General features: G+C 41.2%; 1 non-coding gene and 1 pseudogene across 1 annotated transcript; one reads left to right on the forward strand and one right to left on the reverse strand.

Moving 5' to 3' along the window:
* Positions 1–1,872: 1,872 nt before the first annotated feature.
* On the reverse strand, positions 1,873–3,731 carry Gzmb-ps2 (granzyme B, pseudogene 2; annotated as a pseudogene).
* A 3,787-nt stretch (positions 3,732–7,518) lies between these two features.
* LOC120097248 (small nucleolar RNA SNORA17) lies at positions 7,519–7,647 on the forward strand. The gene has a single exon (XR_005494476.1). It is a non-coding gene; the product is annotated as a small nucleolar RNA SNORA17 (small nucleolar RNA).
* Positions 7,648–27,265: the final 19,618 nt, after the last annotated feature.

Genomic DNA, 27,265 nt, shown 5'->3' on the forward strand with positions numbered 1-27,265 from the left:
GCTGAGAAATGTCAAATAGCTGAGAAACACCTAAAGAAATGTTGAACATATTTAGTCATAAGGGAAATGAAAATCAAAACAACCCTGAGATTTCACCTCACACCAGTGAGAATGGCTAAGATCAAAAACTCAGCTGACAGCAAATGCTGGTTAGGATGTGGAGAAAGAGGAACACTACTGCATCATTGGTGGGATTGCAGAATGGTACAACCACTCTGTAAATCAGTCTGAAGATTCCTCAGAAAATTGGACATTGAACTACCTGAGGACCCAGCTATACCTCTCTTGGGCATATACCCAAAAGATGACCCAACATAAAACCAAGACACATGTTTCACTATGTTCATAGCAGCCTTATTTACAATAGCCAGAAGCTAGAAAGAACCCAGATACCCTTCAACAGAGGAATGGATACAGAAAATGTGGTACATATACACAATGGAATACTACTCAGCTATCAAAAAATGACTTTATGAAATTCATAGGCAAATGGATGGAACTGGAATATATCATCCTGAGTGAGGTAAGCCCAATCACAGAAAAACACACATGGTATGCACTCATTGATAAGTGGCTATTAGCCCATATGCTTGAATTACCCTAGATGCACAGAACACATGAAACTCAAGAAGGATGACCAAAATGAGAATGCTTCACTCCTTCTTTAAAAGGGGAACAAGAATACCCTTGGAAGGGGATAGGGAGGCAAAGTATAAAACAGAGGCAGAAGGAAACCAATTCAGAGCCTGCCCCATGTGCGGCCCATATATATACAGCCACCAAACTAGATAAGATGGATGAAGCAAAGAAGTGCAGGCTGACAGGAACGGGATGTAGATCTCTCCTGGGAGACACACCCAGAATATAGCAAATACATAGGTGAATGCCAGCAGCAAACTACTGAATTGAGAACCAGACCCCCGTTGAAGGAATCAGAGAAAGGACTGAAAGAGCTTGAAGGTGCTCAAGACCCCATATGAACAACAATGCCAAACAACCAGAGCTTCCAGGGATTAAGCCACTCCCCAAAGACTATACATGGACTGACCCTGGGCTCCAACTGCATAGGTAGCAATGGATAGCCTAGTAAGAGCACCAGTGAAGGGGATTCCCTTGGCCCTGCCAAGATTGAACCCCCAGTGAATGTCATTGTTGGGGGGAGGATGGTATTTCAGGGGAGGATGGTGTGGGGAACACCCATATAGAAGGGGGGAGAGGCTAGGGGGATGAATATCAATCAAAATGTAAATAAGAAATACCCAACTTGATAAAGATGGAAAAAAAAGAAAAAGACAAATAATGCCTTGTACATTTCATAACTTTTATCAGACAAATTTATGTACTCCCTTCAAAAATAAGAAGTATTTAAATTAGTGGACATGTTAATTAGTTTTCTTTAATCATTTTGTATCCTTTACATAAAAGATCAGGTTGTACCTTGAAAATGAGCAATTAATATAAAATGTTAAAGGTTTCAATTGATAAGGAAATTTGCTTTATAAAACATAAAAGTCTTCTATTGGGGAAAAATAGCACAGAGAAGAAAAGGAATTCTATCTATCACTTCTTGCTCTGTTCCAAAAACACACCAGTGACTTGGGTCAAACTGTGTGAAAATACTGTAGGTAGCTGTTAATGATGGCTTGCATTAAATAACATTCTAAGGACTTTGAGGGGAAGTAGTACATGTTTGGGGCAATCAAACATTCTTCTTCTCTTGTAGAGAGGGTGAACTACCAGATGTCAACTGGGTTGTAACAGCCTTGTGGCAGAAGAAGTATTCCATTCATCTGCCAAGGACAGGGTTGATCACTGTGAATGGACATGAAACCAGTCTTTCCAGTCAGAAAAAAGTGCTTTATTCAGTTGCTGCCATCTGTCCTAGAGCAATCCTGGACTCAGCTATAGGGACGGTAGTTAGTCTGGAAATGATCCATGTTGCTTCTTGTAGTTAGTTCTTTTTCATAGTTTTCTTTATCCGGGATAGGAAAGTAGAGACTTTGGTGAATGCCCGTGGAGTTGAACCATCTTTACATCCATAGGAGACGATGCCTGCGGCCACTTTTTTACACACAAGAGGCCCTCCAGAGTCCCCCTGTGAATTGAGGAGGCACAAGGTACTAAGATATTGTTCACTGTAGTCCCAACCTCCCTCTGATGCCAAGGCTACTCACAGAGAAGCATGACTTGTTTTCTCTGCTTGTGGGAGGTCAGAAGGCAGGCCTGGGGCCCCTTGGACTTTCCAGCTCTGACTGTGGATATGATTAGAGCTGCACCTCCCTCCTGAGGCCAGCCTCTGCCCTTTCCCTGGGTCTGTGATCCACTCTGTGAAGGTGTGTGGGACTCTTGTCCTCAGGCTGTTGTTTAAGGACATGGGGACAGTGAGTGTGCCTGATGGGAGCATGGAGGGAAAGCCCAACTACAAAGTGTGTGTTTGCTCAGAGGAGACACCTGGCCATGTTTACGACACACTTAGGGAGCCCAGTTCTCTAGAGCCTGGGCCTGGAGCTACACGTGCTTTTGCAAACACCTCCTTTTATACAAGCTACCTTCAGCAGAGCCTCTTAGCTGGGGGGCCCTACTTAGTTATTGGTTCCTGGTGTTACCAGAGAGAAAGAGCATAGACAAGGGGTAAAGGAGTCCCTTGATGTTTGGGTCTATAGGTCCCAAATTCCTTTTCCCCTCCCACTGAGCCCAGAGAGAACTGAAACCCAACTTACCTGAAAGGAAGCATGTTTGATCTTTGGTTCCCCTGCACATTTCTCATTGGCTTTGTCATAAACATTTGTTAGGTAGGATTCACATTTCTGATCCTCCTGTACTATTAGCTCAACTTCTTGTAGTGTGTCTGGGAATTTGCCCATTGGGCCCAGCTTTCCCCAACCAGCCACATAGCACACATCTCCTGGCTTCACTTTGACGTTGCTTCTGGGCAGATTGAGAGTCTTCACAGCACTCGTCTTCTTCGCCTTAATCTTCAGCTGTTGGAGTAGAAGCAAAAGTCCAGCTCATGGCCTGCTGAGCTGAGACACCCTGAAGGCCAGGATGGATTGAGAGGGACAGGAGCAGGAGCGACAGTCTGTGGAGGGATGGGGTAATGTCTCACCTTTAATAGCATGAGGTCATTGGAGATTGTCTTAGCATTATAGGCTGGGTGTGGAATGATTTTCACCATAGGGATGACTTGCTGCTTCTTCTCCTGTTCTTTGATGTTATGGGCCCCTAAAGTGACAATTATTTAGCTGCAAAGAGAGCAGAGTGGAGATAAGAGATGTGGACTCAGAGAGGAGGCAGCCCAGGAGATGTGAAGGACAGGCCTTGCTGAATGGTGGGGCTGCAGCTGAGGGGAGGTAAGGGGTAATCTGAAGCACCAGTTTCTATGTTAGAGGTGCTCAGAGGCCAGTCATCCCTAAGAATGCAAATTGCATAGTTTAGCTCATATTTCAATGTGGACCTTGGTTGAAATGTGTTTGATTCCTTATCGGTGACTGGTGTGAGACTGCTTTTCCCTCATGAGACTTGCTGGGCCCCCTCTCACCTCAAGCTGCTTAGGATGAAGGCAGAGCCTCCATGGAATCTTCCCAGGAGGGCATGGGCTTTCCTGTTCCTTACCTCCCCAAACAGTGAGCAGCAGTCAGCACAAAGTACTCTCGTATAAGGAAGCCGCCACATGTTTTATTCCCAGAATTCTCATCCATGATCTGAAGATAGGCCATGTAGGGTCGAGAATGGGGCTTGGCTTCATGTCCCCCAATGATCTCCCCTGAAGGGAAAGCCATCCTTTTTGTGGGCACCTGCTAGTCTGTCCACCAGATGAGTTTTGTGTGGTGGCTCCAGACTTTCTAGGCATTTGGGAGCCAGGGAGGCCTGGAATTGAAAGGGACTTTGGAGGGGTGCCCTCATTTTCCCCTTCCTAAAAAGGAGAGAAAGATAGGTCTTGGTCTATTGATCTTCCTTCCACACACTTAGAGGCAAGCATACTATTCTGGAAAAGGAAATCCTAAGGATTCAGATTGTCTATCTTCTGACTTCAGGTGCCAGAGAGATTCTAAGGCCCCCTCTCTCTCACTCCAAGCCCTGTGATGCCTGAAATATTGCTGCCCTGTGTGCAGTCCCTTGCGCTCAATTCTTGAGGCTAGTTGCTCATAAGTGTATGTGCTGTGAAAACGTGGTGGCATGAATACAGTGTGGTGCTAGTGTGTGAGCATCTATGCCTGAAAAAGATCCATAAAACCCCATAAAAGTCATGAAGGGACATGATAGAAATACTTTTAATTTGAAGGAAGGATTATAGTTCTATGCATCCCATTTGAAGGACCAAAAACAGACTTATGAAAATACAAAGCTAGTGGCAATATTTCTGGACATCTTGAAATATGATTTTAAATTCTCATGTTAAGTGTCAAAGCAAGGCTACATCACTGCTCACAAAACTCCATTCTGCTGGGTTGATATGTGTATATTTAATTGGGTTCAATTTAAGCTCACCATAATTTCTTCTTCATTTGGAACATTCATGGCAAGTTGAATTTCATCTTAAAGATGAAATGAGTAGTTAACTACACTGGATAGTTAAAGTGGCAACTAAGTTTTCATTGTGAAGTCTATCCCAGATTTTGTTTGTTTTGTGGTAAGTAACTTGATATTGCTGCCAGAATGTCCTCGGCTTGGCCATCCTACTGAAATGAGAATGATGTCACCAGAGTCAGCCCAGTCACTCCTTAAGAGTTTTTGACATGGGAGATGATCTTATCCTGTGAACTTCATGAAATTCTTTGACAACTTTATACATGTTTTCAACATATTTTGATTATTTGATTACCCACAAACACCCCCTCTCATGCCCCTCTCATGCCCGTCTAATTCCCACTGAGACCTTCTTCTCTGTTCATGAGCTTTTTTGATATTCTGTGAAAAGACCCTTCTGCCTACATCTCCAAACTACAATGCTCCTTACACTTCACTAGTCTCAGAAGCCTCCAACTCATCATTTAATATCTTTTAACTAAATGGATTCTCCATCCTACCTCTTCACCTACAGTACTTCCATGGTCAGTCAAAAGCCTAAGTGAACCTTCCACTTATTCAAGGCCTCTGCTTCATCAATACTCCATGTGTCCGTATCCACCTTACATTATATTTTCCATGACCACTGGAAACCCTGCTCACTTCTTAATCCTAGACCTTAAAGGTGTTTTCTCCCTTCAATATCCCTAGATGTTCATACTTGATATCATTTTTTTTGCCTTTACTTGGACATTCTCATAATTACCAAGCCCAACAACCTGGATTGTCTTTTCCCCAGGATTCAGACACAGTCCATCCTATTCTGGCCAGGCAATCACTAAGGTACTGGTCTATTTCCCCTTTTCCCTCCTGCCTGCTACAGTATGTGGATGACCTCCTGCATGCTTTAGTATGTGGATATTCTCCTGCCTACTACAATATGTCAATAGCTTCCTCCTTTTTAATTCCTTCACTCTCAGACAGCCAATACTGCCTCACTCATTACTTTCCTCAGTTCCAGGGGTTCCAAAGCTCAACTCTCCTCTCCTAAAGTCACAAATCTTGGAATTTCTCTCATTCCAACCCATAAACACTTCACTCAAAATCGCCTTGCCTATTTCTGCCCTCAACAAAATGTGAACAGCTTTTCATGGGAGGGGGGGTCAGTTTCCTCTGTTCATGGGTCTCTGGATACTCGCTTCTACATCCTCTATATTAAGTTGCTTCTGCATGAACCTTTCTTGACAAGCAATTCCTTAAACAAACATACAAAATCTCTTTTCAACCCTGGCCCTCAGCCTCCAAATCTATGCAGACCTTTCTATCTTTCCACTTCCAAGGAGCAATGCCTGTAAGTCTTGGAACACTTTCTAGTACTGACTTTTACCCCTAACTTACCTCTTCAGAATCTAAGAAATGTCTTTCTAGGGTGACGTCCCTGCCTAAGGACTCTTGCCACAAATCTCTGCTCCTCTCTAAATCAAACAAACTAACTGGAATTCCCCCTCACAGTGTATTCCTCTCTCTCTCTCTCTCTCTCTCTCTCTCTCTCTCTCTCTCTCTCTCTAACTTACAAAGGACTCCTAACGCTCCTCCCTTAGATTCTATCCCTCCAAACTTCTCTTATCAAAAACTCATTACCTTCATTTCTTTCCTGGCCTAATGCAATTCCTCCGTGTTTTCCCTTTAACACAACATTTCCCAGACCCTGTTCACTCCAATCCAGAGATTCGCAATGATCTCCTCCCTCATCCCTCTCACATAAAGAGGCTCCTCTAGCAACTTCTTCTTATACTCTTTATACATATGCCCCTCTCTTCTCCCAAGAGGCCACAATGTTGCAGGATACACAGTGGTTCCAGATTATGCTGTCATCAAGGTGGACTCCTTCATCCCCATACACTATCAATTATTAATAGCCTTCATCAGAGTCTTCCAAATTGCCAAACATACATTATTGATGGAGTATACAGACTCCATATATGTTTTCCTTAACCACACTTGACCATCTGGAAGAAACAAGGACTTCAAACACAAAAGACCACTCAATTACTAACTCTTCATATACTTATCAAGGTCTTACTTTTGTTTTCTCAAATTGTCTGAGTTCATTGCAAGGCACATGAGGCAGACCCCTCCATCATCAGTAAAGGCAATAATCACACCAACATGACAGCCTGTCAAGCTGCCTTTTTATCCCTTACAATTCATCACACTTCTCTCTGGACCACCCTACTACATAACCCAGAAAACAACTTACATAACCTTTTTTTTTTTTTGCACAGGACACAACCTTCTACTTAGATCAAATATTTCACTCTAATGATAAATCACTTTTATCCTTTCCTCAAAACCATCTGACTCTCACCCCATTAGATAAGACCTTTTGAACAGAACTTAACCCAAACCTGCAATGTATGTCAGCAAAATAATACCACCTCCACTATATGATGCCCTCATATTCCTACTCACCAAGTTATAAAAGCTTGAAGTTATAAAATCTAAAACAATGTTCAGAGGTATAAAATGCAAGTATAAGATCTGAGAATATAAAAGCTAACCCGCGAGAGTCTGTAAGGTGGTCTAAGGGAGTGTTTTAAGGTCTAAGGATGTGGAAGCTTAAGTAAGTTGTGAGGGTTTATTTATGAATCTGAAATAAATAAAAAGGTGTTTAAGATTTCTTTCTCTCTGTCTATGCTATTGTTTGACTTTAACACAAAGATATAAATCTACTGCTCTTTCTACAATATATATTTCAGTAAGATTACAAAAAAGGTACAATTTTATCTCTTTTTATAAAGCTAAGAATTCTCACAAATGGACTTAACGAACCTCATACAGATCAAATGAACTCCAAATTGACTTCTGTCGATCAACAGCCTAAAATTTCCCCACCTGTTTCTGAGCATGGGATCTCTCTCCCTTTTCGTGGTCTTCTCCCCCTAACTACCAGGACCATGGGTGTGGAAATTTCAAAGGTACACCAAAGATTTTTTTAAAAGTTTCCTGCTTGCTGCCCTTAGAGCCATTGTAGATGTGGCTGCTCTTTCACATGTACATCAGTAGGTGGCAGAGTGGACAGGGGCTATGTCCACACTCAGTGTTCTGACCTATGAATATCTAAATGATGAATGTAACATTCCCTACAGAAAGGAAGCCTAAGACTACCTCCAGTACAGGACCAAGTCTCCAAACCGAGAGTTAGCCTGAGATGAACACCAGTCTGGCAACATGCAGGCCTAGAAGGGGGCAGATGACCCATGTGTGGCACCATAATGCATGGGCAGGGTACAGCACTCCTGAGACTACTCCTGGATAACCCCAGACACTCAGAGACCATGGGCACTACTAAGAAAAACAAGTAAGTAGTGGAGAAATGAAAGAAAAGAGAAACAGAAAGATGTGAGCACAATGAAGAAAAGCAGAAATGAAGACTCATGATAGTGAGAAACAGCCTGTTGTAGATAACTAGTGATGCCACATAATGAGCAAAAACCCTGTGCTGCCACTGGGGGGCACATCTGGGTCCATGGCCCTGCAGTAGCAGGGTTCTGTTACCATCAAAGGCCAGGTGGATATCCTTGGTCTGAGCTACTACCCACGGATATTTCATTGTCTGAAGACTGTGCAGAGCTGGTCCTACCGCTCACCTGGGCCTGATGGGAGAACTGACCCTAGAGGCATGAGAGCAGGAGAGCAGACCTCACCCTCCTGCTGCAGTACTCAGGAGAGCAGAGCTGCACACAATTACAGGAGTTGTGAGGGACCTGGCCCTGAGGATGCAAGTGTGGAAGATCTGCCTCTATCACTCGTTTTTCTGTGGTGATATGAATGAATGAAGGATACCTTTCTTCCCCCTCACCCCTCACCACTTGTGGCAGGTGTAAGAACCAGCTCTTGGGTCATTAGGGTAGGAGAGTTAGCACTCCCTACCCCCTAACCTGCTACAGCACTCTGGAAAGCAGGCCCTGTACTTCATCTGGGCAGCACAGGAGAGCTAGGCCTGGATATAAGATTGCAGGACAGCCAATCACAGGACATGAGTACAGATGAGCTGGCTCTGCCTTTTGGCTGCTGGACAGTGGTGCTGGTGAGGGAGAGACACTTTTCCTCTCCCTTAACCCTCCCATTTATGGCAGACCAAAGAGCTGGCTATATCCCTCATTGGCAGCACCCTGAGCAGACCCTGTACCTCACCTGGGCTGAAGGGTAAAGCTGCCCCTGATTGCAGGGTTTGCAAGTGAACTGGCCTGAAGGGCATGAAAGCTGAGAGCCAGCAGGCTGACCATCTCAGATGCCTCTCAGGCCCAGATTCAGGGCTTTGAATTGACTTGTCCCAACATCAATGAACTGCCTGAGTACATGAAGAGGCTGTCCTACAAATCTAAAACTATAGGATCTCCATGATACAGGGCAGGAACAGAATATCTGAGAGAAGTCCCAGTGAGATTCCAGTATTAATAGAGTAGCAGAAACCAGAGGCTTCATACCAGACCAATGAGTCATTGCAATGAACGTTTGCAAATAAAGAGGTGTACAAAAGGGTACACTGTAGGACACACTGCAGCACACTACAGAGTCCACAATGAGATATTTTTCTCTGTTGAGTAGCAGAGGTTTCAAAGGTGGAAGGTGGGAATTAAGGGGAGGGGAAGGTGCATTGCCTGAGGCCAGCCCCAGGCTGGGTCCTCTCTAAAGCTGGGGGCAACAGTTGAATTGCTTTCTATGATAATATAACTATCTTGACTTTAAGTTACTCTGCAGCCAGAAGCTGCAGACTTCTGGATTTACTGACACTTGTTGCTAACAGTGGGTGCTTAGATAAAGGATTTATCGCTATTGTTCCCATCTAGGGCCAGGCAGCCAGAAGCCCTTCACTGGAATGGCTAGTAGACTCTGTGAACCAGAGAAAAAGGAAAGGAAAAGAATTAAGATGTGTTTTATAGTCAATATGAAGAGGACAGACACATATGCATTCATACATACATTTTCATTTACATTCTCACTTACACATTAACACATTCACATTTTTGTTGGACCCAACCACCTGTCTCATTTGCGCCACAAATATCCATGTGTGCTTATATATGCATGAGTACATACACATGTATATATAGACAGACATATACATTTGGATGGATGGATGATGGATGGATGGATGGATGGATGGATGGATGGATGGATGGATGGATAAGGCAGAGCTACCCAAGCCAAACTTCTTAAGAAACAACTTTATTTCTTATCCTTGGACTTTTTATACAATCTTAGACAAAAAGTTATTTAGAGGATTTCCTCAAAGATAAAATGTTACATAAATTGGGAGTTACAGAAAGATGTTAATATTAAGTTCAAAGCAGTGTTTCATTCTAATATACTCCATATAAGTTCAAAGCAACAGTTTTTACATGCCCTTGAGATACAGTGCACATCTGTAGCTATATCCTTGGACCTAAATGTTTTCCTGGAACACAAATTTGTCCCAAGCTTATTTCTCTTTTTAGTGTAATTATGAAAGCTCATTGTATTTCTTATTATGCAGCCTTTACTTACTATTATGAGGAGTGGGCACATTTTAGTCTTGATTCTACTTTATTACATCTTTCTTGCAAAAAAAAAACTCTAAGACCAACTCTTAAAGCTTGCTTCTTAAGCCCCTAACCTAGCAGAGACTTGAACTGCCAGACAATTCTCTGCGACCCCCATCTGCTCAGAGGAGAAGATGATGAAGCACTGGGGAGGATTCTAGGAGAGGGTGACCAGGAGAGGGCAGTGAGTAGGGTGTAAAGTGAATAAGTAAAAAATAAAATTAAACAAAAATTTTTCTTCCTAAAATTGAATCAAATCAGGAGTTCTATAAAACCATTAACTCCTCTAAACAACATTAACTCATGAAAGTTCATCTATATGTTGATCTTTAAAAAATCTGCTAAAATGGTGGACCACCTTCAGGAAGGCCACCTGCTAGCCTTAGTTTCTCCTAAATGGCACCTAACAGTCCAGTTCATGACATGAAGTTCACAAAGAACCAATAAAAGGTTTTTATTATTTCCCCTAAATCCCTTAACTGTGCTTTCTGTTCCTAGTCTATATGTCCCAATTGGTTTCAAATCAATTGCAAGATACTCCAGCAACTCAGAGTTCCCAAATGCTCCCTCAGAATCTGCATTCCAGACAATTCCAAAGCAACTAGACCAATATGGTCCCACAGAACCTCGCATCAAATGACAGAGCCTAGACTCTCTGGTCTTGACCACCATTCCAGCTTCCTTGTGTATGGATCGTTGTCTTTATGCAGGTGAGGGCTGGCAATGAATGGGGCATGGCCTACGATTGGAAAGTGAGAAAGTAGGGTGGGAACAGAGTTTTGGTAAGGGGAGAGAGAAGAGAAAAGAAGAACCAAATGAAGGCAGAAAAGGATGACCCAAATCCACGTGTCCTTAAGTGGCTACAGATAGTTATGAATGTTTCTTAAGAAATGGATTTTTGAGGTCCTCCACTCTCCAGACACTGCCCTGACCTGAAGGAACTGGATCAACAGTTCTCTGCAGCCAAATCCCGTGGGACGGAAAGCTAAACCTGGAGAGGGGCAGACAGGCCTGAAAAGCCAGAAGAGACTACACTCTGCCCACATTTCTGACTCCAGAGGAAAACACCTAATGCCATCTGAGACCCGCGGTACACAGGGGCTCCCGGAAAAGGCAGTGCAGTCCCTCCTGGTTGCTGCCCTCACCGAGAGCTCAACAGCAACCACCCATGAGCAACTTGAGCCATTGGACCACAGGTATGACCAACTTTTCTGCTCCAAGGAACCTCCCTGGTAGACTCAGGACACAGGCCCACAGGAACAGCTGAAGACCAGTCGAAAGGAAAGACTACATGCCGGAAAGCAGAACACTCTGTTCCCATAACTGGCTGAAAAAAAAAAAAACAGGAAAACAGATCTACAGCACTCCGGACACACAGGTCTATAGGACAGAATAGCAACTGTCAGAAATAGCAGAACAAAGTAACACCAGAGACAATCTGATGGCAAGAGGCAAGCACAGGAAACCAAGCAACAGAAACTAAGACTACACGGCATCATCGGAGCCCAATTCTCCAACCAAAGCAAACACTGAATATCCAAACACACAAGAAAAGCAAGATCTAGATTTAAAATCATATTTGATCATGATGCTGGAGGACTTCAAAAAAAGACATGAAGAACTCCCTTAGAGAAATGCAAGAAAACATAAATAAACAAGTAGAAGCATATAGAGAGGAACCACAAAAATCCCTGAAAGAATTCCAGGAAAACACAATCAAACAGTTGAAGGAATTAAAAATGGAAATAGTAGCAATCAAGAAAGAACACAGGCAAAAAAACCCTGGATATAGAAATTCAAAGGAAGACAAAAGGAGCCGTAGACACAAGCATCAGCAACAGAATACAAGAGATAGAAGAGAGAATCTCAGGAGCAGAAGATTCCATAGAAATCATCGACACAACTGTCAAAGATAATGAAAAACAGAAAAAGCTACTGGTCCAAAACATACAGGAAATCCAGGACTCAATGAGAAGATCAAAACTAAGGATAATAGGTATAGAAGAGAGTGAAGACTCCCAGCTCAAAGACCAGTAAATATCTTCAACAAAATCATAGAAGAAAACTTCTCTAACCTAAAGAAAGTGATGCCCATAAACATACAGGAAGCCTACAGAACTCCAAATAGATGGGATCAGAAAAAAAAACTCCTCCCATCACATAATAGTCAAACCACCAAATGCACAGAACAAAGACAGAATATTAAAAGCAGTAAGGGAAAAAGGTCAAGTAATATATGAAGGCAGACCTATCAGAATCACTCCAGATTTCTCACCAGAGACTATGAAAGCCAGAAGATCCTGGGAAGATGTCATACAGACCCTAAGAGAACACAAATGCCATCCCAGGTTACTGTATCCTGCAAAACTCTCAAGTAACTTAGATGGAGACACCAAGATATCCCATGACAAAACCAAATTTACACAACATCTTTCTACAAATCCAGCCTTACAAAGGATAATAAATGGTAAAGCCCAACATAAGGAGGCAAGCTACACCCTAGAAAAAGCAAGAAACTAATCGCCTTGGCAACAAAACAAAGAGAAGAAAAGCACACAAACATAACCTCACATCCAAATATGAATATAACAGGAAGCAATAATCACTATTCCTTAATATCTCTCAACATCAATGGTCTCAACTCCCCAATAAAAAGACATAGATTAACAAACTGGATATGCAATGAGGACCCGGATTTCTGCTGCCTACAGGAAACACACCTCAGAGACAAAGACAGACACTACCTCAGAGTGAAAGGCTGGAAAACAAATTTCCAAGCAAATAGTCAGAAGAAGCAAGTTGGAGTAGGCATTCTAATATCAAATGAAATCGATTTTCAACTAAAAGTCATCAAAAAACATAAGGAAGGACACTTCATATTCATCAAAGGAGAAATTCACCAAGATGAATTCTCAATCCTAAATATCTATGCTCCAAATACAAGGGCACCTACATACGAAAAAGAAACGTTCCTAAGCTAAAAGCACACATTGAACCTCACACAATAATAGTAGGAGATTTCTATACCACACTCTCATCAAAGGACAGGTCATGGAAACAGAAATTAAACAGAGACGTACACAGACTAAGAGAAGTCATGAACCAAATGGACTTAACAGGTATTTATAGAACATTCTATCCTAAAGCAATAGGATATACATTCGTCTCAGCACATCATGGTACTTTCTGCAAAATTGACAATATAATTGGTCAAAAAACAGGCCTTAACAGATACAGAAAGATAGAAATAATCCCATGCTTGCTATCAGACCACCATGGCCTAAAGCTGATCTTCAATAACAATAAGGGAAGAACGCCCGCATATACAGGGAAGTTGAACAATGCTCTACTCAATGATAACCTGGTCAAGGAAGAAATAAAGAAAGAAATGAAAGACTTCTTAGAATTTAATGAAAATGAAGGTACAACATACCCAAACTTATGGGACACAATGAAAGCTGTGCTAAGAGGAAAACTCATAGTTCTGAGTGCCTAGAGAAAGAAACAGGAAAGAGCATCTGTCAGCAGCTTGACAACACACCTCAAAGCTCTAGAACAAAAAGAAGCAAATACACCGAGGAGGAGTAGAAGGCAGGAAATAATCAAACTCAGAGCTGAAATCAACCAAGTAGAAACAAAAAGGACCATAGAAAGAATCAACAGAACCAAAAGTTGGTTCTTTGAGAAAATCAACAAGATAGATAAACCCTTAGCCAGATTAACGAGAGGACACAGAGACTGTGTCCAAATTAACAAAATCAGAAATGAAAAGGGAGACATAACTACAGATTCAGAGGAAATTCAAAAAATCATCAGATCTTACTATAAAAGCCTATATTCAACAAAACGTGAAAATCTACAGGAAATGGACAATTTCATAGACAGATACCAGGTACCGAAGTTAAATCAGGAACAGATAAACCAGTTAAACAGCCCCATAACTCCTAAGGAAATAGAAGCAGTCATTAAAGGTCTCCCAACCAAAAAGAGCCCAGGTCCAGACGGGATTAGTGCAGAATTCTATCAAACCTTCATAGAAGACCTCATACCAATATTATCCAAACTATTCCACAAAATTGAAACAGATGGAGCACTACCGAATTTCTTCTGTGAAGCCACAATTACTCTTATACCTAAACCACACAAAGACCCAACAAAGAAAGAGAATGTCAGACCAATTTCCTTTATGAATATTGACACAAAAATATTCAATAAAATTCTGGCAAATCGAATCCAAGAGCACATCAAAACAATCATCCACCATGATCAAGTAGGCTTCATCCCAGGCATGCAGGGATGGTTTAATATGCGAAAAACCATCAACGTGATCCATTATATAAACAAACTGAAAGAACAAAACCACATGATCATTTCATTAGATGCTGAGAAAGCATTTGACAAAATTCAACACCCCTTCATGATAAAAGTCCTGGAAAGAATAGGAATTCAAGGCCCAAACCTAAACATAGAAAAAGCCATATAACAAACCAGTCACTAACATTAAACTAAATGGAGAGAAACTTGAAGCAATCCCACTAAAATCAGGGACTAGACAAGGCTGCCCACTCTCTCCCTACTTTTTCAATATAGTTCTTGAAGTTCTAGCCAGAGCAATCAGACAACAAAAGGAGGTCAAGGGGATACAGATGGGAAAAGAAGAAGTCGAAACATCACTATTTGCAGATGATATGATAGTATATTTAAGTGATCCCAAAAGTTCCACCAGAGAACTACTAAAGCTGATAAACAACTTCAGCAAAGTGGCTGGGTATAAAATTAACTCAAATAAATCAGTAGCCTTCCTCTACACAAAAGAGAAACAAGCCGAGAAAGAAATTAGGGAAACGACACCCTTCATAATAGACCCAAATAATATAAAGTACCTCGGTGTGACTTTAACCAAGCAATTAAAAGATCTGTACAATAAGAACGTCAAGACACTGAAGAAAGAAATTGAAGAAGACCTCAGAAGATGGAAAGATCTCCCATGCTCATGGATTGGCAGGATTAATATAGTAAAAATGGCCATTTTACCAAAAAGGATCTACAGATTCAATGCAATCCCCATCAAAATACCAATCCAAATCTTCAAAGAGGAGGACAGAACAATTTGCAAATTCATCTGGAATAACAAAAAACCCAGGATAGCTAAAACTATCCTCAACAACAAAAGGACTTCAGGGGGAATCACTATCCCTGAACTCAAGCAGTATTTCAGAGCAATAGTGATAAAAACTGCATGGTATTGGTACAGAGACAGAGAGATAGACCAATGGAATAGAATTGAAGACCCAGAAATGAACCCACACACCTATGGTCACTTGATTTTTCACAAAGGAGCCAAAACCATCGAATGGAAAAAAGATAGCATTTTCAGCAAATGGTGCTGGTTCAACTGGAGGTCAACATGTAGAAGAATGCAGATCGATCCATGCTTATCACCCTGTACAAAGCTTAAGTCCAAGTGGATCAAGGACCTCCACATCAAACCAGACACACTCAAACTAATAGAAGAAAAACTAGGGCAGCATCTGGAACACATGGGCACTGGAAAAAAATTTCCTGAACAAAACACCAATGGCTTATGCTCTAAGATCAAGAATCGACAAATGGGATCTCATAAAACTGCAAAGTTTCTGTAAGGCAAAGGACACTGTGGTTAGGACAAAACGGCAACCAACAGATTGGGAAAAGATCTTTACCAATCCTACAACAGATAGAGGCCTTATATCCAAAATATACAAAGAACTCAAGAGGGTAGACCGCAGGGAGACAAATAACCCTATTAAAAAATGGGGTTCAGAGCTAAACAAACAATTCACAGCTGAGGAATGCCGAATGGCTGAGAAACACCTAAAGAAATGTTCAACATCTTTAGTCATAAGGGAAATGCAAATCAAAACAACCCTGAGATTTCACCTTACACCAGTGAGAATGGCTAAGATCAAAAACTCAGGTGACAGCAGATGCTGGCGAGGATGCGGAGAAAGAGGAACACTCCTCCGTTGTTGGTGGGATTGCAGACTGGTACAACCATTCTGGAAATCAGTCTGGAGGTTCCTCAGAAAATTGGACATTGAACTGCCTGAGGATCCAGCTATACCTCTCTTGGGCATATACCCAAAAGATGCCCCAACATATAAAAAAGACACGTGCTCCACTATGTTCATAGCAGCCTTATTTATAATAGCCAGAAGCTGGAAAGAACCCAGATGCCCTTCAACAGAGGAATGGATCCACAAAATGTGGTACATCTACACAATGGAATATTACTCAGCTATCAAAAACAACGACTTTATGAAATTCGTAGGCAAATGGTTGGAACTGGAAAATATCATCCTGAGTGAGCTAACCCAATCACAGAAAGACATACATGGTATGCACTCATTGATAAGTGGCTATTAGCCCAAATGCTTGAATTACTCTAGATGCCTAGAACAAATGAAACTCAAGACGGATGATCAAAATGTGAATGCTTCACTCCTTCTTTAAAAGGGGAACAAGAACACCCTTGGCAGGGAAGAGAGAGGCAAAGATTAAAACAGAGACTGAAGGAACACCCATTCAGAGCCTGCCCCACATGTGGCCCATACATATACAGCCACCCAATTAGACAAGATGGATGAAACAAAGAAGTGCAGACCGACAGGAGCCGGATGTAGATCGCTCCTGAGAGACACAGCCAGAATACAGCAAATACAGAGGCAAACACCAGCAGCAAACCACTGAACTGAGAATAGGACCCCCGTTGAAGGAATCAGAGAAAGAACTGGAAGAGCTTGAAGGTGCTCAAGACCACATATGTACAATAATGCCAAGCAACCAGAGCTTCCAGGGACTAAGCCACTACCTAAAGACTATACATGGACTGACCCTGGACTCTGACCTCATAGGTAGCAATGAATATCCTAGTAAGAGCACCAGTGGAAGGGGAAGCCCTGGGTTCTGCTAAGACTGAACCCCCAGTGAACTAGACTGTTGGGGGGAGGGCGGCAATGGGGGGAGGGTTGGGAGGGGAACAACCATAAGGAAGGGGAGGGGGGAGGGGGATGTTTGCCCGGAAACCGGGAAAGGGAATAACACTCGAAATGTATATAAGAAATACTCAAGTTAATAATAAAAAAAAAAAAAAAAAAAAAAAAACGAGGTTGCTGAAGGTCTTTGCAACCCCATAGGAAGAACAACAATATCAACCAACCAGAGCCCCCAGAGCTCCAGGGAAGTAAACCACCAACCAAAGAGTACACATGGAGTGACCCATGGCTCCAGCTGCATATTTAGTAGAGGATGGTCTTGTAGGGCATCACATGGAGGAGAGGCCTTTGGTCCTATGAAGGCCTGATGTCCCAGTGTAGGGGAATTCCAGGGTAGGGAGGCAGGAGGGAGTGGGTTGGTAAATGGGGGAGCATTCTCATGGAGGCAGAGGGTGGGGAGATGGGATGGGGAGTATCTTGGAGGGGAAACTAGGAAAGGAGATAGCATTTGAAATATGAATAAAGAAAATATTCAATAAAAGAACAGAAAATTAAAAAAATATGAACTATGTATGTATGTGTATATCTGTGTGTCTATGTGCAGATGCATGCCCATGAATGAATGCAGGTGCACACAGAAGCCAGAAGAGAGTAATAAAACCCCTGGAGCATGAGTGGCAGATGGTTAGGAGTTTTCTTAGAGATGTTCAGAAGTCAAATTGTGTCCTTCATAAACGAAGTAAGAGCTCTTAGTTCTGATTTGGTTCTTCAGCCTAGTCATAGTCTTTATTTTAGTGGATGAAAATTTTGCTTTCTGAAAACAATGACCAGTTGCAGACAGACAGTGATGACTGAGCAGATTGAAAATTATCCCACTCTGGAAGGGGTGTCTATAAAATAACTCAGTGTTTTCATAGATGATCCCTTCTTTCATTTAATTTGTTTTGCTTTTTATTTTAATTTAATATTTTTAACTAGGCAGTAATTAAAGTGATGATTTCCATAAATCACCTACATTTTGCATTTTATTTTCATTTCTGATTTTCAGTGTTTTGTAATCCATTTGCTTTAATTAAGTCACAGGATGAAAAATGTTGACTATTAACCATCTATATTTAGCTTGAGATATTGAATACAGTGAATAATTATTTTATCCGTTCATTAAAAAAAACAATAAAATACAAATTTGAATCTAAAAAGTAGGGCTCTTCTAACTTGGAGAGTTATTATATATGGTGTTAATTACATGTTGGTTCATACTGTTTTTGAATGGAAAATTATACAGATTTAAGGTTTAAAAATATGAAGTTAAAAGAATAAGTTTCAAAATTCAGACTCAGGGCTAAACACTGTGAAAAGCAAGTCCAGGCAGCCCCACCCTGCCACTAGGACTAACAGACCATAAAGATAAAGAAAAGGAATGCAGGAACCAGCCCGAGTTATCAGGACTGACCCAAACCATCTGGCAGAAAGGCACCTCCCCCAGCTTACTCAGAGTCACACCTTAACCAGATGTCCTTCAAACCCTGATACGCCCCTAGCTACTAAAATCCTGTACGCTCCAGTCAATACGTACTCTCCTGCTGTGCTGTAATCTCACTGCCATGTTTAAATGAGCCAATCACTTATAGCCACGCCAGAAATTAGCCAATTGTGTGTAACCGCGCCAAACCCCCTAGCCTTCCCTATATAAACCCCTGACTTTTGAGCTTCGGGGTCAACACCTCTGTCTCCTGTGCAGGATACATGTTGACCCGGAGATCCCCATAATAGATCTCCGTAATAAACCTCGCCTTTGCTTATTACATCCAAAATGGTATCTCTGTGACTGGGGTCCACGATTTCCCGCGACTTTAGAAAGGGTCTCTCTTCGGGGATCATTCATTTTAATTTTTTCTATTAAAGGAATTGTTGAATGTGACAAATTCTCAATATAAGGATTAAAAATAAATATATTAATAACTAAAAGACAGGAAATACAAACTTTTAGAAGGAAACAAAGGGAAAACCTTTCAAGCTATTGAGAAAGGCAAGAATTTTTAAAACAAAACACCAAAAGCAAAAGAATTAACATAGGTATCAACAGGCCAGACTAATTGAATTAAACATGCTGTGTAGCAAAAGAAACAATCATGGCTGACTCCTGACAGGAAGCCAAGGAGCGAGTTGTTCTGTCCAAGATGTCTCAGCTGTCCCAGTCTTGTGCTGGAGTTCCTGAGGATTCCTAGAGATCTGCTGCTCTCATCTGTGATGGGGTCCTGAAGAAGTGGGTTCTCCAACCAAGGAATGAAACCTTAGCAACAGGATAGATGGAGCCAGAAAAGAAGGGACAAGCAGGCAAAACCAAACCTTCCTTTCTCTGTGTCCTTTTATGTGAGCTGTCACTAGAAGGGCTGACCCAAATTTAGGGTCCATTGTCCATGTCAAATAACCTAATCAAGACTGGTTTGCCAAGCTGTTTGGGCTTGGTTACTTCCAAATACAGTCAAGATGACAACCAAGATTAGACATCACAGACTTAACCAAAACTAACAAAGAATTTCAGAAATTAAGCACCAAAGAAATAAAACTGCCAATCCAGATATGGGCAAATGAATGAAATAGAAAATTTCAAGAGGAAAGAAGGAAGGAAAGAAAGAAAATCAATTTGGAGATTGGTCAAAAATCAAAAATTGAAATACCATAGGACCCAGCTATTTTATTCCTAGAAATATACCCAGAGATCTCAGTACACTATCTCAGAGGTATTTGTACCCCCATATTTATTAATGAATTATTCACTACACCAAATAATTGGAATCCACCTAGTTTTCCATCAACATATTAATGGATAGTGAAAATTGGATACACACACTCACAGGTGTGCGTGTGAGTGTGTGTGTGTGTGTGTGTGTGTGTGTGTGTGTGTGTGTGAGTGAGTGAATATTACTCAACTCTAAAGATAAAATGAAGTTAAAATTTGCAGGTAAATGAATAGATTTAGGGTGTATAATATTAAAATGTATTGAATATTTTTGCATCAAAGTTTATAAAACATATTGGTCTGAGGTTCACTTTTTTGTTGAGTCTTGCTGTGGTTTAGGTATCCGGGTGACTATGGCTTCATGGCATGAGTCTCACAGTATTCCTTCTGTTTCTATTTTGGGGAATAGTTTGAAGAGTATTGGAAGTAGCTCTTCTTTGAATGTCTGCTAGAATTCTGCACTAAAACCATCTGGCCCTGGGCTTTTCTTGGTTGGGAGACATTTGATTACTATTTCTATTTCTTTGGGTGTTATAGGGCTGTTTAAATAATTTCCTTGATTGATTTAACTTTGATACATGACATCTGTCTAGTAAATCATCATTTTGTTAACATTTTTTAATTTTGTGGAGTACGGGCTTTTGAAATAGGACCTAACAATTCTTTCAATTTCCTCAGTTTCTGTTTTCTGTCTCTCTTTTCATTTCTGATTTTGCTTATTTGGATACTGTCTGTCTTTTGGTTCGCTTGGCTAAGAGTTTTGTATCTTATTGATTTTCTCAAAGAACCAGCTTTTGGTTTCCTTGGTTCTTTGTATTGTTTTCATTGTTTCCAACTGATTTCTGCCCCGATTTTGATTATTTCCTCCTTTCTACTCCTGTTTGGTGTGTTTGCTTCATTTATTTATAGAGCTTTCAATATAAATCACTTGTATGATAACATTCTAATTTCTTCATGAAGGGACTCAGTGCGATGAAGTTTCCTTTTAGAACTGCTTTTATTGTGTCCCATAAATTTGGGGATGTTTGCCTTAATTTCGATTGAATTCTAGAAAGACTTTAATTACTTTATTTCTTCCTGACCCAGAGATCATTGAGTAGAATTATTCACTTTTGATGAGTGTGTAGGCTTTCTGGTGTTTCTCTTTTTATTGAAGTCCAGCTTCAGTTCATGGTGACCTGAAGAATAAACACAAAAATGTAGTACATCTGCACAATGAAATACTATTCAGATATTAAAAACAAAGACATCGTGAATTTTGTAGGCAAATGGATGGAATTTGAGAATATCATACCAAGTGTGGCAAGCAAATCCCCAAAAGACAAGCATGGTATGTACTCACTTATAAGTAAATATTAGCCATAAAATACAGGCTACCCATGCTACACTCCACAGACGCAAGGAAGGAAAACAAAAAGGAAGGCACAGTGAGGAAGTTTGAATCTCACTTAAAAATGAAAATAAATTTCCCATAAGAGGCAGAGGGAGGGAGAGCACTGGGTGAGAGAGTAGATTGGGAGGGAAATTGCGATGGTCAGGATCAGTTGTGGGGAGGGGCAGGAGAGATGGCTATCTGGCTAAGAGAATAAATTCAAATCTTCATCCAGCAGGGGTGGTGAGGTAGGGAGGGCATCTTCAGGATGTGATAGAGACCTGGGATAAGGGAGGCACCTGAGTCAGTGGCTTAGCTGTGACACACAGCACTGGTGATATGGAACCTGAAGAGGACACCTTAGGTAGACAAGCAGGAACCCCAGTGAAGCTATAGGAACACCAAACCACCCACAAAATTTTCAACTCAAAATAAAATTGTCTACAAGAAATTCGGGGATGGGGGATGGAGCAGAGATGGGGGTAAAGCCAAGCAATAGCTGGCAAAGCTTGAGATCCATCTGTTGAGGTTTGGTCTTGCTGTCTATTGCAATGATATGTATGGGTCCCCAAGACCTGAAGCTGGATATAGACCTGTGACCCTGCGCCCTGAGTTATTTCTGAGTGGTAAATCAAGAAGCCAATACCCAATAGCTGGCCAGAAGAGACATAGGTGGTGTTTAGGTTTCCCTAGTTTGGAGTCAGAAGAGAACCAGGAGCAGAAGAAGATGCAAGAGGAGGAAGGAGAATCTGCCATGGGTTAAGAGTTAGTAAAGCTGGCCCCGAGGGCTAGTCAATTAGAGTTAAGAGCAGCCCAGATGAAATAGAGTAATAACTTGGGGTTATCAGTAGAAAAATAGATTCTATTAGCATAGAGGGTAGGTATCTGCCCAGCTCCTGTGCTCTTAAAGCTTATTGTAAATATAAAGACTATGTGTGTGCTTTACCTTGGTGCTGAATGGTGAAAGGCATGATAGAAACCCTGGGACAGGATTAAAAAAATTTTTTACAACCTATTGGTGCTTCAATGTCTGCCAAAATTCACTTTTTAAAAAGAAATTATTTTCAGATTCTCAAGTGGAAAACACACACTGTCCCTTTAAGACTAGGAGGCAGTCCAGCTCACTGCTCCCAAACACACTGGGAGAGAGAGCTCACTGCCTGGACAAGTGGGCACTCCTGAGACTGCAGAGCAGAAGAGACTACCAACACTGCCCACCCCTGCCCACATCCGGGGCACAAGCTGAAACTGTATATGGCCTCTGGGTTCCCTTGGATAAGGGCACAGGAACAGCAAGTCCGCCATGTCTGAGACACCGCCCGAATCTGAAGGGAGCGACCAGATAAACAGTTCTCTGCACCCAAATCCCTTGGGAGGGAGAGCTAAACCTTCAGAGAGGCAGACACGGCTGGGAAACCAGAAGAGACTACACTCTGCCCACATCTCTGACTCCAGAGGAAAACACCAAACGCCATCTAGAACCCTGGTGCACAGAAGCTCCTGGAAAGGGCGGCGCAGATCTTCCTAGTTGCTGCCCCCGCGGAGCGCTCATAAGCAACACCCCATGAGCAAACTTGAGCCTCGGGACCACAGGTAAGACAAACCTTCCTGCTCCAAGCAACCTGCCTGGTGAACTCAAGACACAGGCCCACAGGAACAGCTGAAGACCTGGACATAGGAAAAACTACACGCCCGAAAGCAGAACACTCTGTTCCCATAACTGGCTGAAAGTAAACAGGAAAACAGGTCTACAGCACTCCTGACACACAGGCTTATAGGACAGTCTAGCCACTGTCAGAAATAGCAGAACAAAGTAACACTAGAGATAATCTGATGGCGAGAGGCAAGCGCAGGAACCCAAGCAACAGAAACCAAGACTACATGGCAGCACTGGAGCCCAATTCTCCCACCAAAGCAAACACGGAATATCCAAACACACCAGAAAACCAAGATCTAGTTTCAAAATCATATTTGATCATGATGCTGGAGGACTTCAAGAAAGACATGAAGAACTCCCTTAGAGAAACACAGGAAAACATAAATAAACAAGTAGAACCATACAGAGAGGAGTCACAAAATCCCTGAAAGAATTCCAGGAAAACATAAATAAACAAGTAGAAGCATATAGAGAGGGATCACAAAAATCCCTGAAAGAATTCCAGGAAAACACAATCAAACAATTGAAGGAATTAAAAATGGAAATAGAAGCAATCAAGAAAGAACACATGGAAACAACCCTGGATATAGAAAACCAAAGGAAGACAAAAGGAGCCGTAGATACAAGTATCAACAACAGAATACAAGAGATAGAAGAGAGAATCTCAGGAGCAGAGGATTCCATAGAAATCATCGACTCGACTGTCAAAGATAATGTAAAGCGGAACAAGCTGCTGATCCAAAACATACAGGAAATCCAGGACTCAGTGAGAAAATCAAGCCTAAGGATAATAGTTATAGAAGAGAGTGAAGACTCCCAGCTCAAAGGACCAGTAAATATCTTCAACAAAATCATAGAAGAAAACTTCCCTAACCTAAAAAAGAGATACCCATAGGCATACAAGAAGCCTACAGAACTCTAAATAGATTGGACCAGAAAAGATACACCTCCAGACACATATAGTCAAAACACCAAACCCACAAAATAAAGAAAGAATATTAAAAGCAGTAAGGGAAAAAGGTCAAGTAATATATGAAGGCAGACCTATCAGAATCACACCAGACTTTTCGCCAGACACTATGAAAGCCATAAGATCCTGGACAGATGTCATACAGACCCTAAGAGAACACAAATGCCAGCCCAGGTTACTGTATCCTGCAAAACTCTCAATTAACGTAGATGGAGAAACCAAGATATTCCATGACAAAACCAAATTTACACAACATCTTTCTACAAATCCAGCCTTACAAAGGAAATAAAGGGTAAAGCCCAACATAAGGAGGCAAGCTACACCCTAGAAAAAGCAAGAAACTAATCGCCTTGGCAACAAAACAAAGAGAAGAAAAGCACACAAACATAACCTCACATCCAAATATGAATATAACAGGAAGCAATAATCACTATTCCTTAATATCTCTCAACATCAATGGTCTCAACTCCCCAATAAAAAGGCATAGATTAACAAACTGGATATGCAATGAGGACCCTGATTTCTGCTGCCTACAGGAAACACACCTCAGAGACAAAGACAGACACTACCTCAGAGTGAAAGGCTGGAAAACAACTTTCCAAGCAAATGGTCAGAAGAAGCAAGCTGGAGTAGCCATTCTAATGTCGAATGAAATCAATTTTCAACTAAAAGTCATCAAAAAAGATAAGGAAGGACACTTCATATTCATCAAAAGAAAAATCCACCAAGATGAACTCTCAATCCTAAATATCTATGCCCCAAATACATGGGCACCTACATACATAAAAGAAACCTTACTAAAGCTCAAAACACACATTGCATCTCACACAATAATACTAGGAGATTTAAACACCCCACTCTCATCAATGGACAGATCATGGAAACAGAAATTAAACAGAGATGTAGACAGACTAAGAGAAGTCATGAACCAAATGGATTTAACAGATAATTATAGAACATTCTATCCTAAAGCAAAAGGATATACATTCTTCTCAGCTCCTCATGGTACTTTCTCCAAAATTGGCCATATAATTGGTCAAAAAATCGGCCTCAACAGGTACAGAAAGATAGAAATAATCCCATGCGTGCTATCAGACCACCACAGCCTAAAGCTGGTCTTCAATAACAATAAGGGAAGAACGCCCACATATACATGGAAGTTGAACAATGCTCTACTCAATGATAACCTGGTCAAGGAAGAAATAAAGAAAGAAATGAAAGACTTCTTAGAATTTAATGAAAATGAAGGTACAACATACCCAAACTTATGGGACACAATGAAAGCTGTGCTAAGAGGAAAACTCATAGCTCTGAGTGCCTGCAGAAAGAAACAGGAGAGAGCATATGTCGGCAGCTTGACAGCACACCTAAAAGCTCTAGAACAAAAAGGAGCAAATACACCCAGGAGGAGTAGAAGACAGGAAATAATCAAACTCAGAGCTGAAATCAACCAAGTAGAAACAAAAAGGACCATAGAAAGAATCAACAGAACCAAACAATTTTTCTTTGAGAAAATCAACAAGATAGATAAACACATAGCCAGACTAATGACAGGACACAGAGAGAGTGTACAAATTAACAAAATCAGAAATGAAAAGGGAGACATAACTACAGAATCAGAGGAAATTCAAAAAATCATCAGAACCTCCTACAAAAGCCTATATTCAACAAAACTTGAAAATCTGCAGAAAATGGACAATTTCCTAGACAGATACCAGGTACCGAAGATAAATCAGGAACAGATAAACTATTTAAACAACCCCATAACTCCTAAGGAAATAGAAGCAGTCATTAAAGGTCTTCCAACCAAAAAGAGCCCAGGTACAGACAGGTTTACTGCAGAATTCTACCAGACCTTCATAGAAGACCTCCTACCAATACTATCCAAACTATTCCACAAAATTGAAACAGATTGAGCACTACCAAATTCCTTCTATGAAGCCACAATTACTCGTTTTTTTAAGATTTATTTATTTAATGTATGTGAGTACACTCTAGCTGTCTTCAGACACACGAGAAGAGGGCATCAAATCTCTTTACAATTGGTTGTGAGCCTCCATGTGGTTGCTGGGAACTGAACTCAGGACCTCTGGAAGAACAGTCAGTGCTCTTAAACCCTGAGCCATCTCTCCAGCCCCCACAATTACTCTTATACCTAAACCACACAAAGACCCAACAAAGAAAGAGACTTCAGACCAATTTCCCTTATGAATATCGACACAAAAATACTCAATAAAATTCTGGCAAACCAAATTCAAGAGCATATCAAAACAATCATCCACCATGATCAAGGAGGCTTCATCCCAGGCATGCAGGGATGGTTTAATATTTGGAAAACCATCAACGTGATCCATTATATAAACAAACTGAAAGAACAAAACCACATGATCATGCCATTAGATGCTGAGAAAGCATTTGACAAAATTCAACACCCCTTCATGATAAAAGTCCTGGAAAGAATAGGAATTCAAGGCCCCTACCTAAACATAGTAAAAGCCATATACAGCAAACCAGTTGCTAACATTAAACTAAATGGAGAGAAACTTGAAGCAATCCCACTAAAATCAGGGACTAGACAAGGCTGCCCACTCTCTCCCTACTTACTCAATATAGTTCTTGAAGTTCTAGCCAGAGCAATCAGACAACAAAAGGAGGTCAAGGGGATACAGATCGGAAAAGAAGAAGTCAAAATATCACTATTTGCAGATGATATGATAGTATATTTAAGTGATCCCAAAAGTTCCACCAGACAACTACTAAAGCTGATAAACAACCTCAGCAAAGTGGCTGGGTATAAAATTAACTCAAATAAATCAGTAGCCTTTCTCTACACAAAAGAGAAAAAAGCCGAGAAAGAAATTAGGGAAAAGACACCCTTCATAATAGTCCCAAATAATATAAAGTACCTCAGTGTGACTCTAACCAAGCAAGTAAAAGATCTGTACAATAAGAACTGAAGAAAGAAATTGAAGAAGACCTCAGAAGATGGAAAGATCTCCCATGCTCATGGATTGACAGGATTAATATAGTAAAAATGGCCATTTCACCAAAAGCAATCTACAGATTAAATGCAATCCCCATCAAAATACCAATCCAATTCTTCAAAGAGGTACACAGAACAATTTGCAAGTTCATCTGGAATAACAAAACCCCAGGATAGCTAAAGCTATCCTCAACAATAAAAGGACTTCAGGTGGAATCACTATCCCTGAACTCAAGCAGTACTACAGAGCAACCGTGATAAAAACTGCATGGTGTTGGTACAGAGACAGACAGATAGACCAGTGGAGTAGAATTGAAGACCCAGAAATGAACCCACACACCTATGGTAACTTGATTTTTGACAAAGGAGCCAAAACCATCCAATGGAAAAAAGATAGCATTTTCAGCAAATGGTGCTGGTTCAACAAGAGGACACATGTAGAAGAATGCAGATTGATCCATGCTTATCACCCAGT

The sequence above is a fragment of the Rattus norvegicus genome, chromosome 15, assembly GCF_036323735.1.
Source record: "Rattus norvegicus strain BN/NHsdMcwi chromosome 15, GRCr8, whole genome shotgun sequence".
Classification (NCBI taxonomy): Eukaryota; Metazoa; Chordata; class Mammalia; order Rodentia; family Muridae; genus Rattus; species Rattus norvegicus.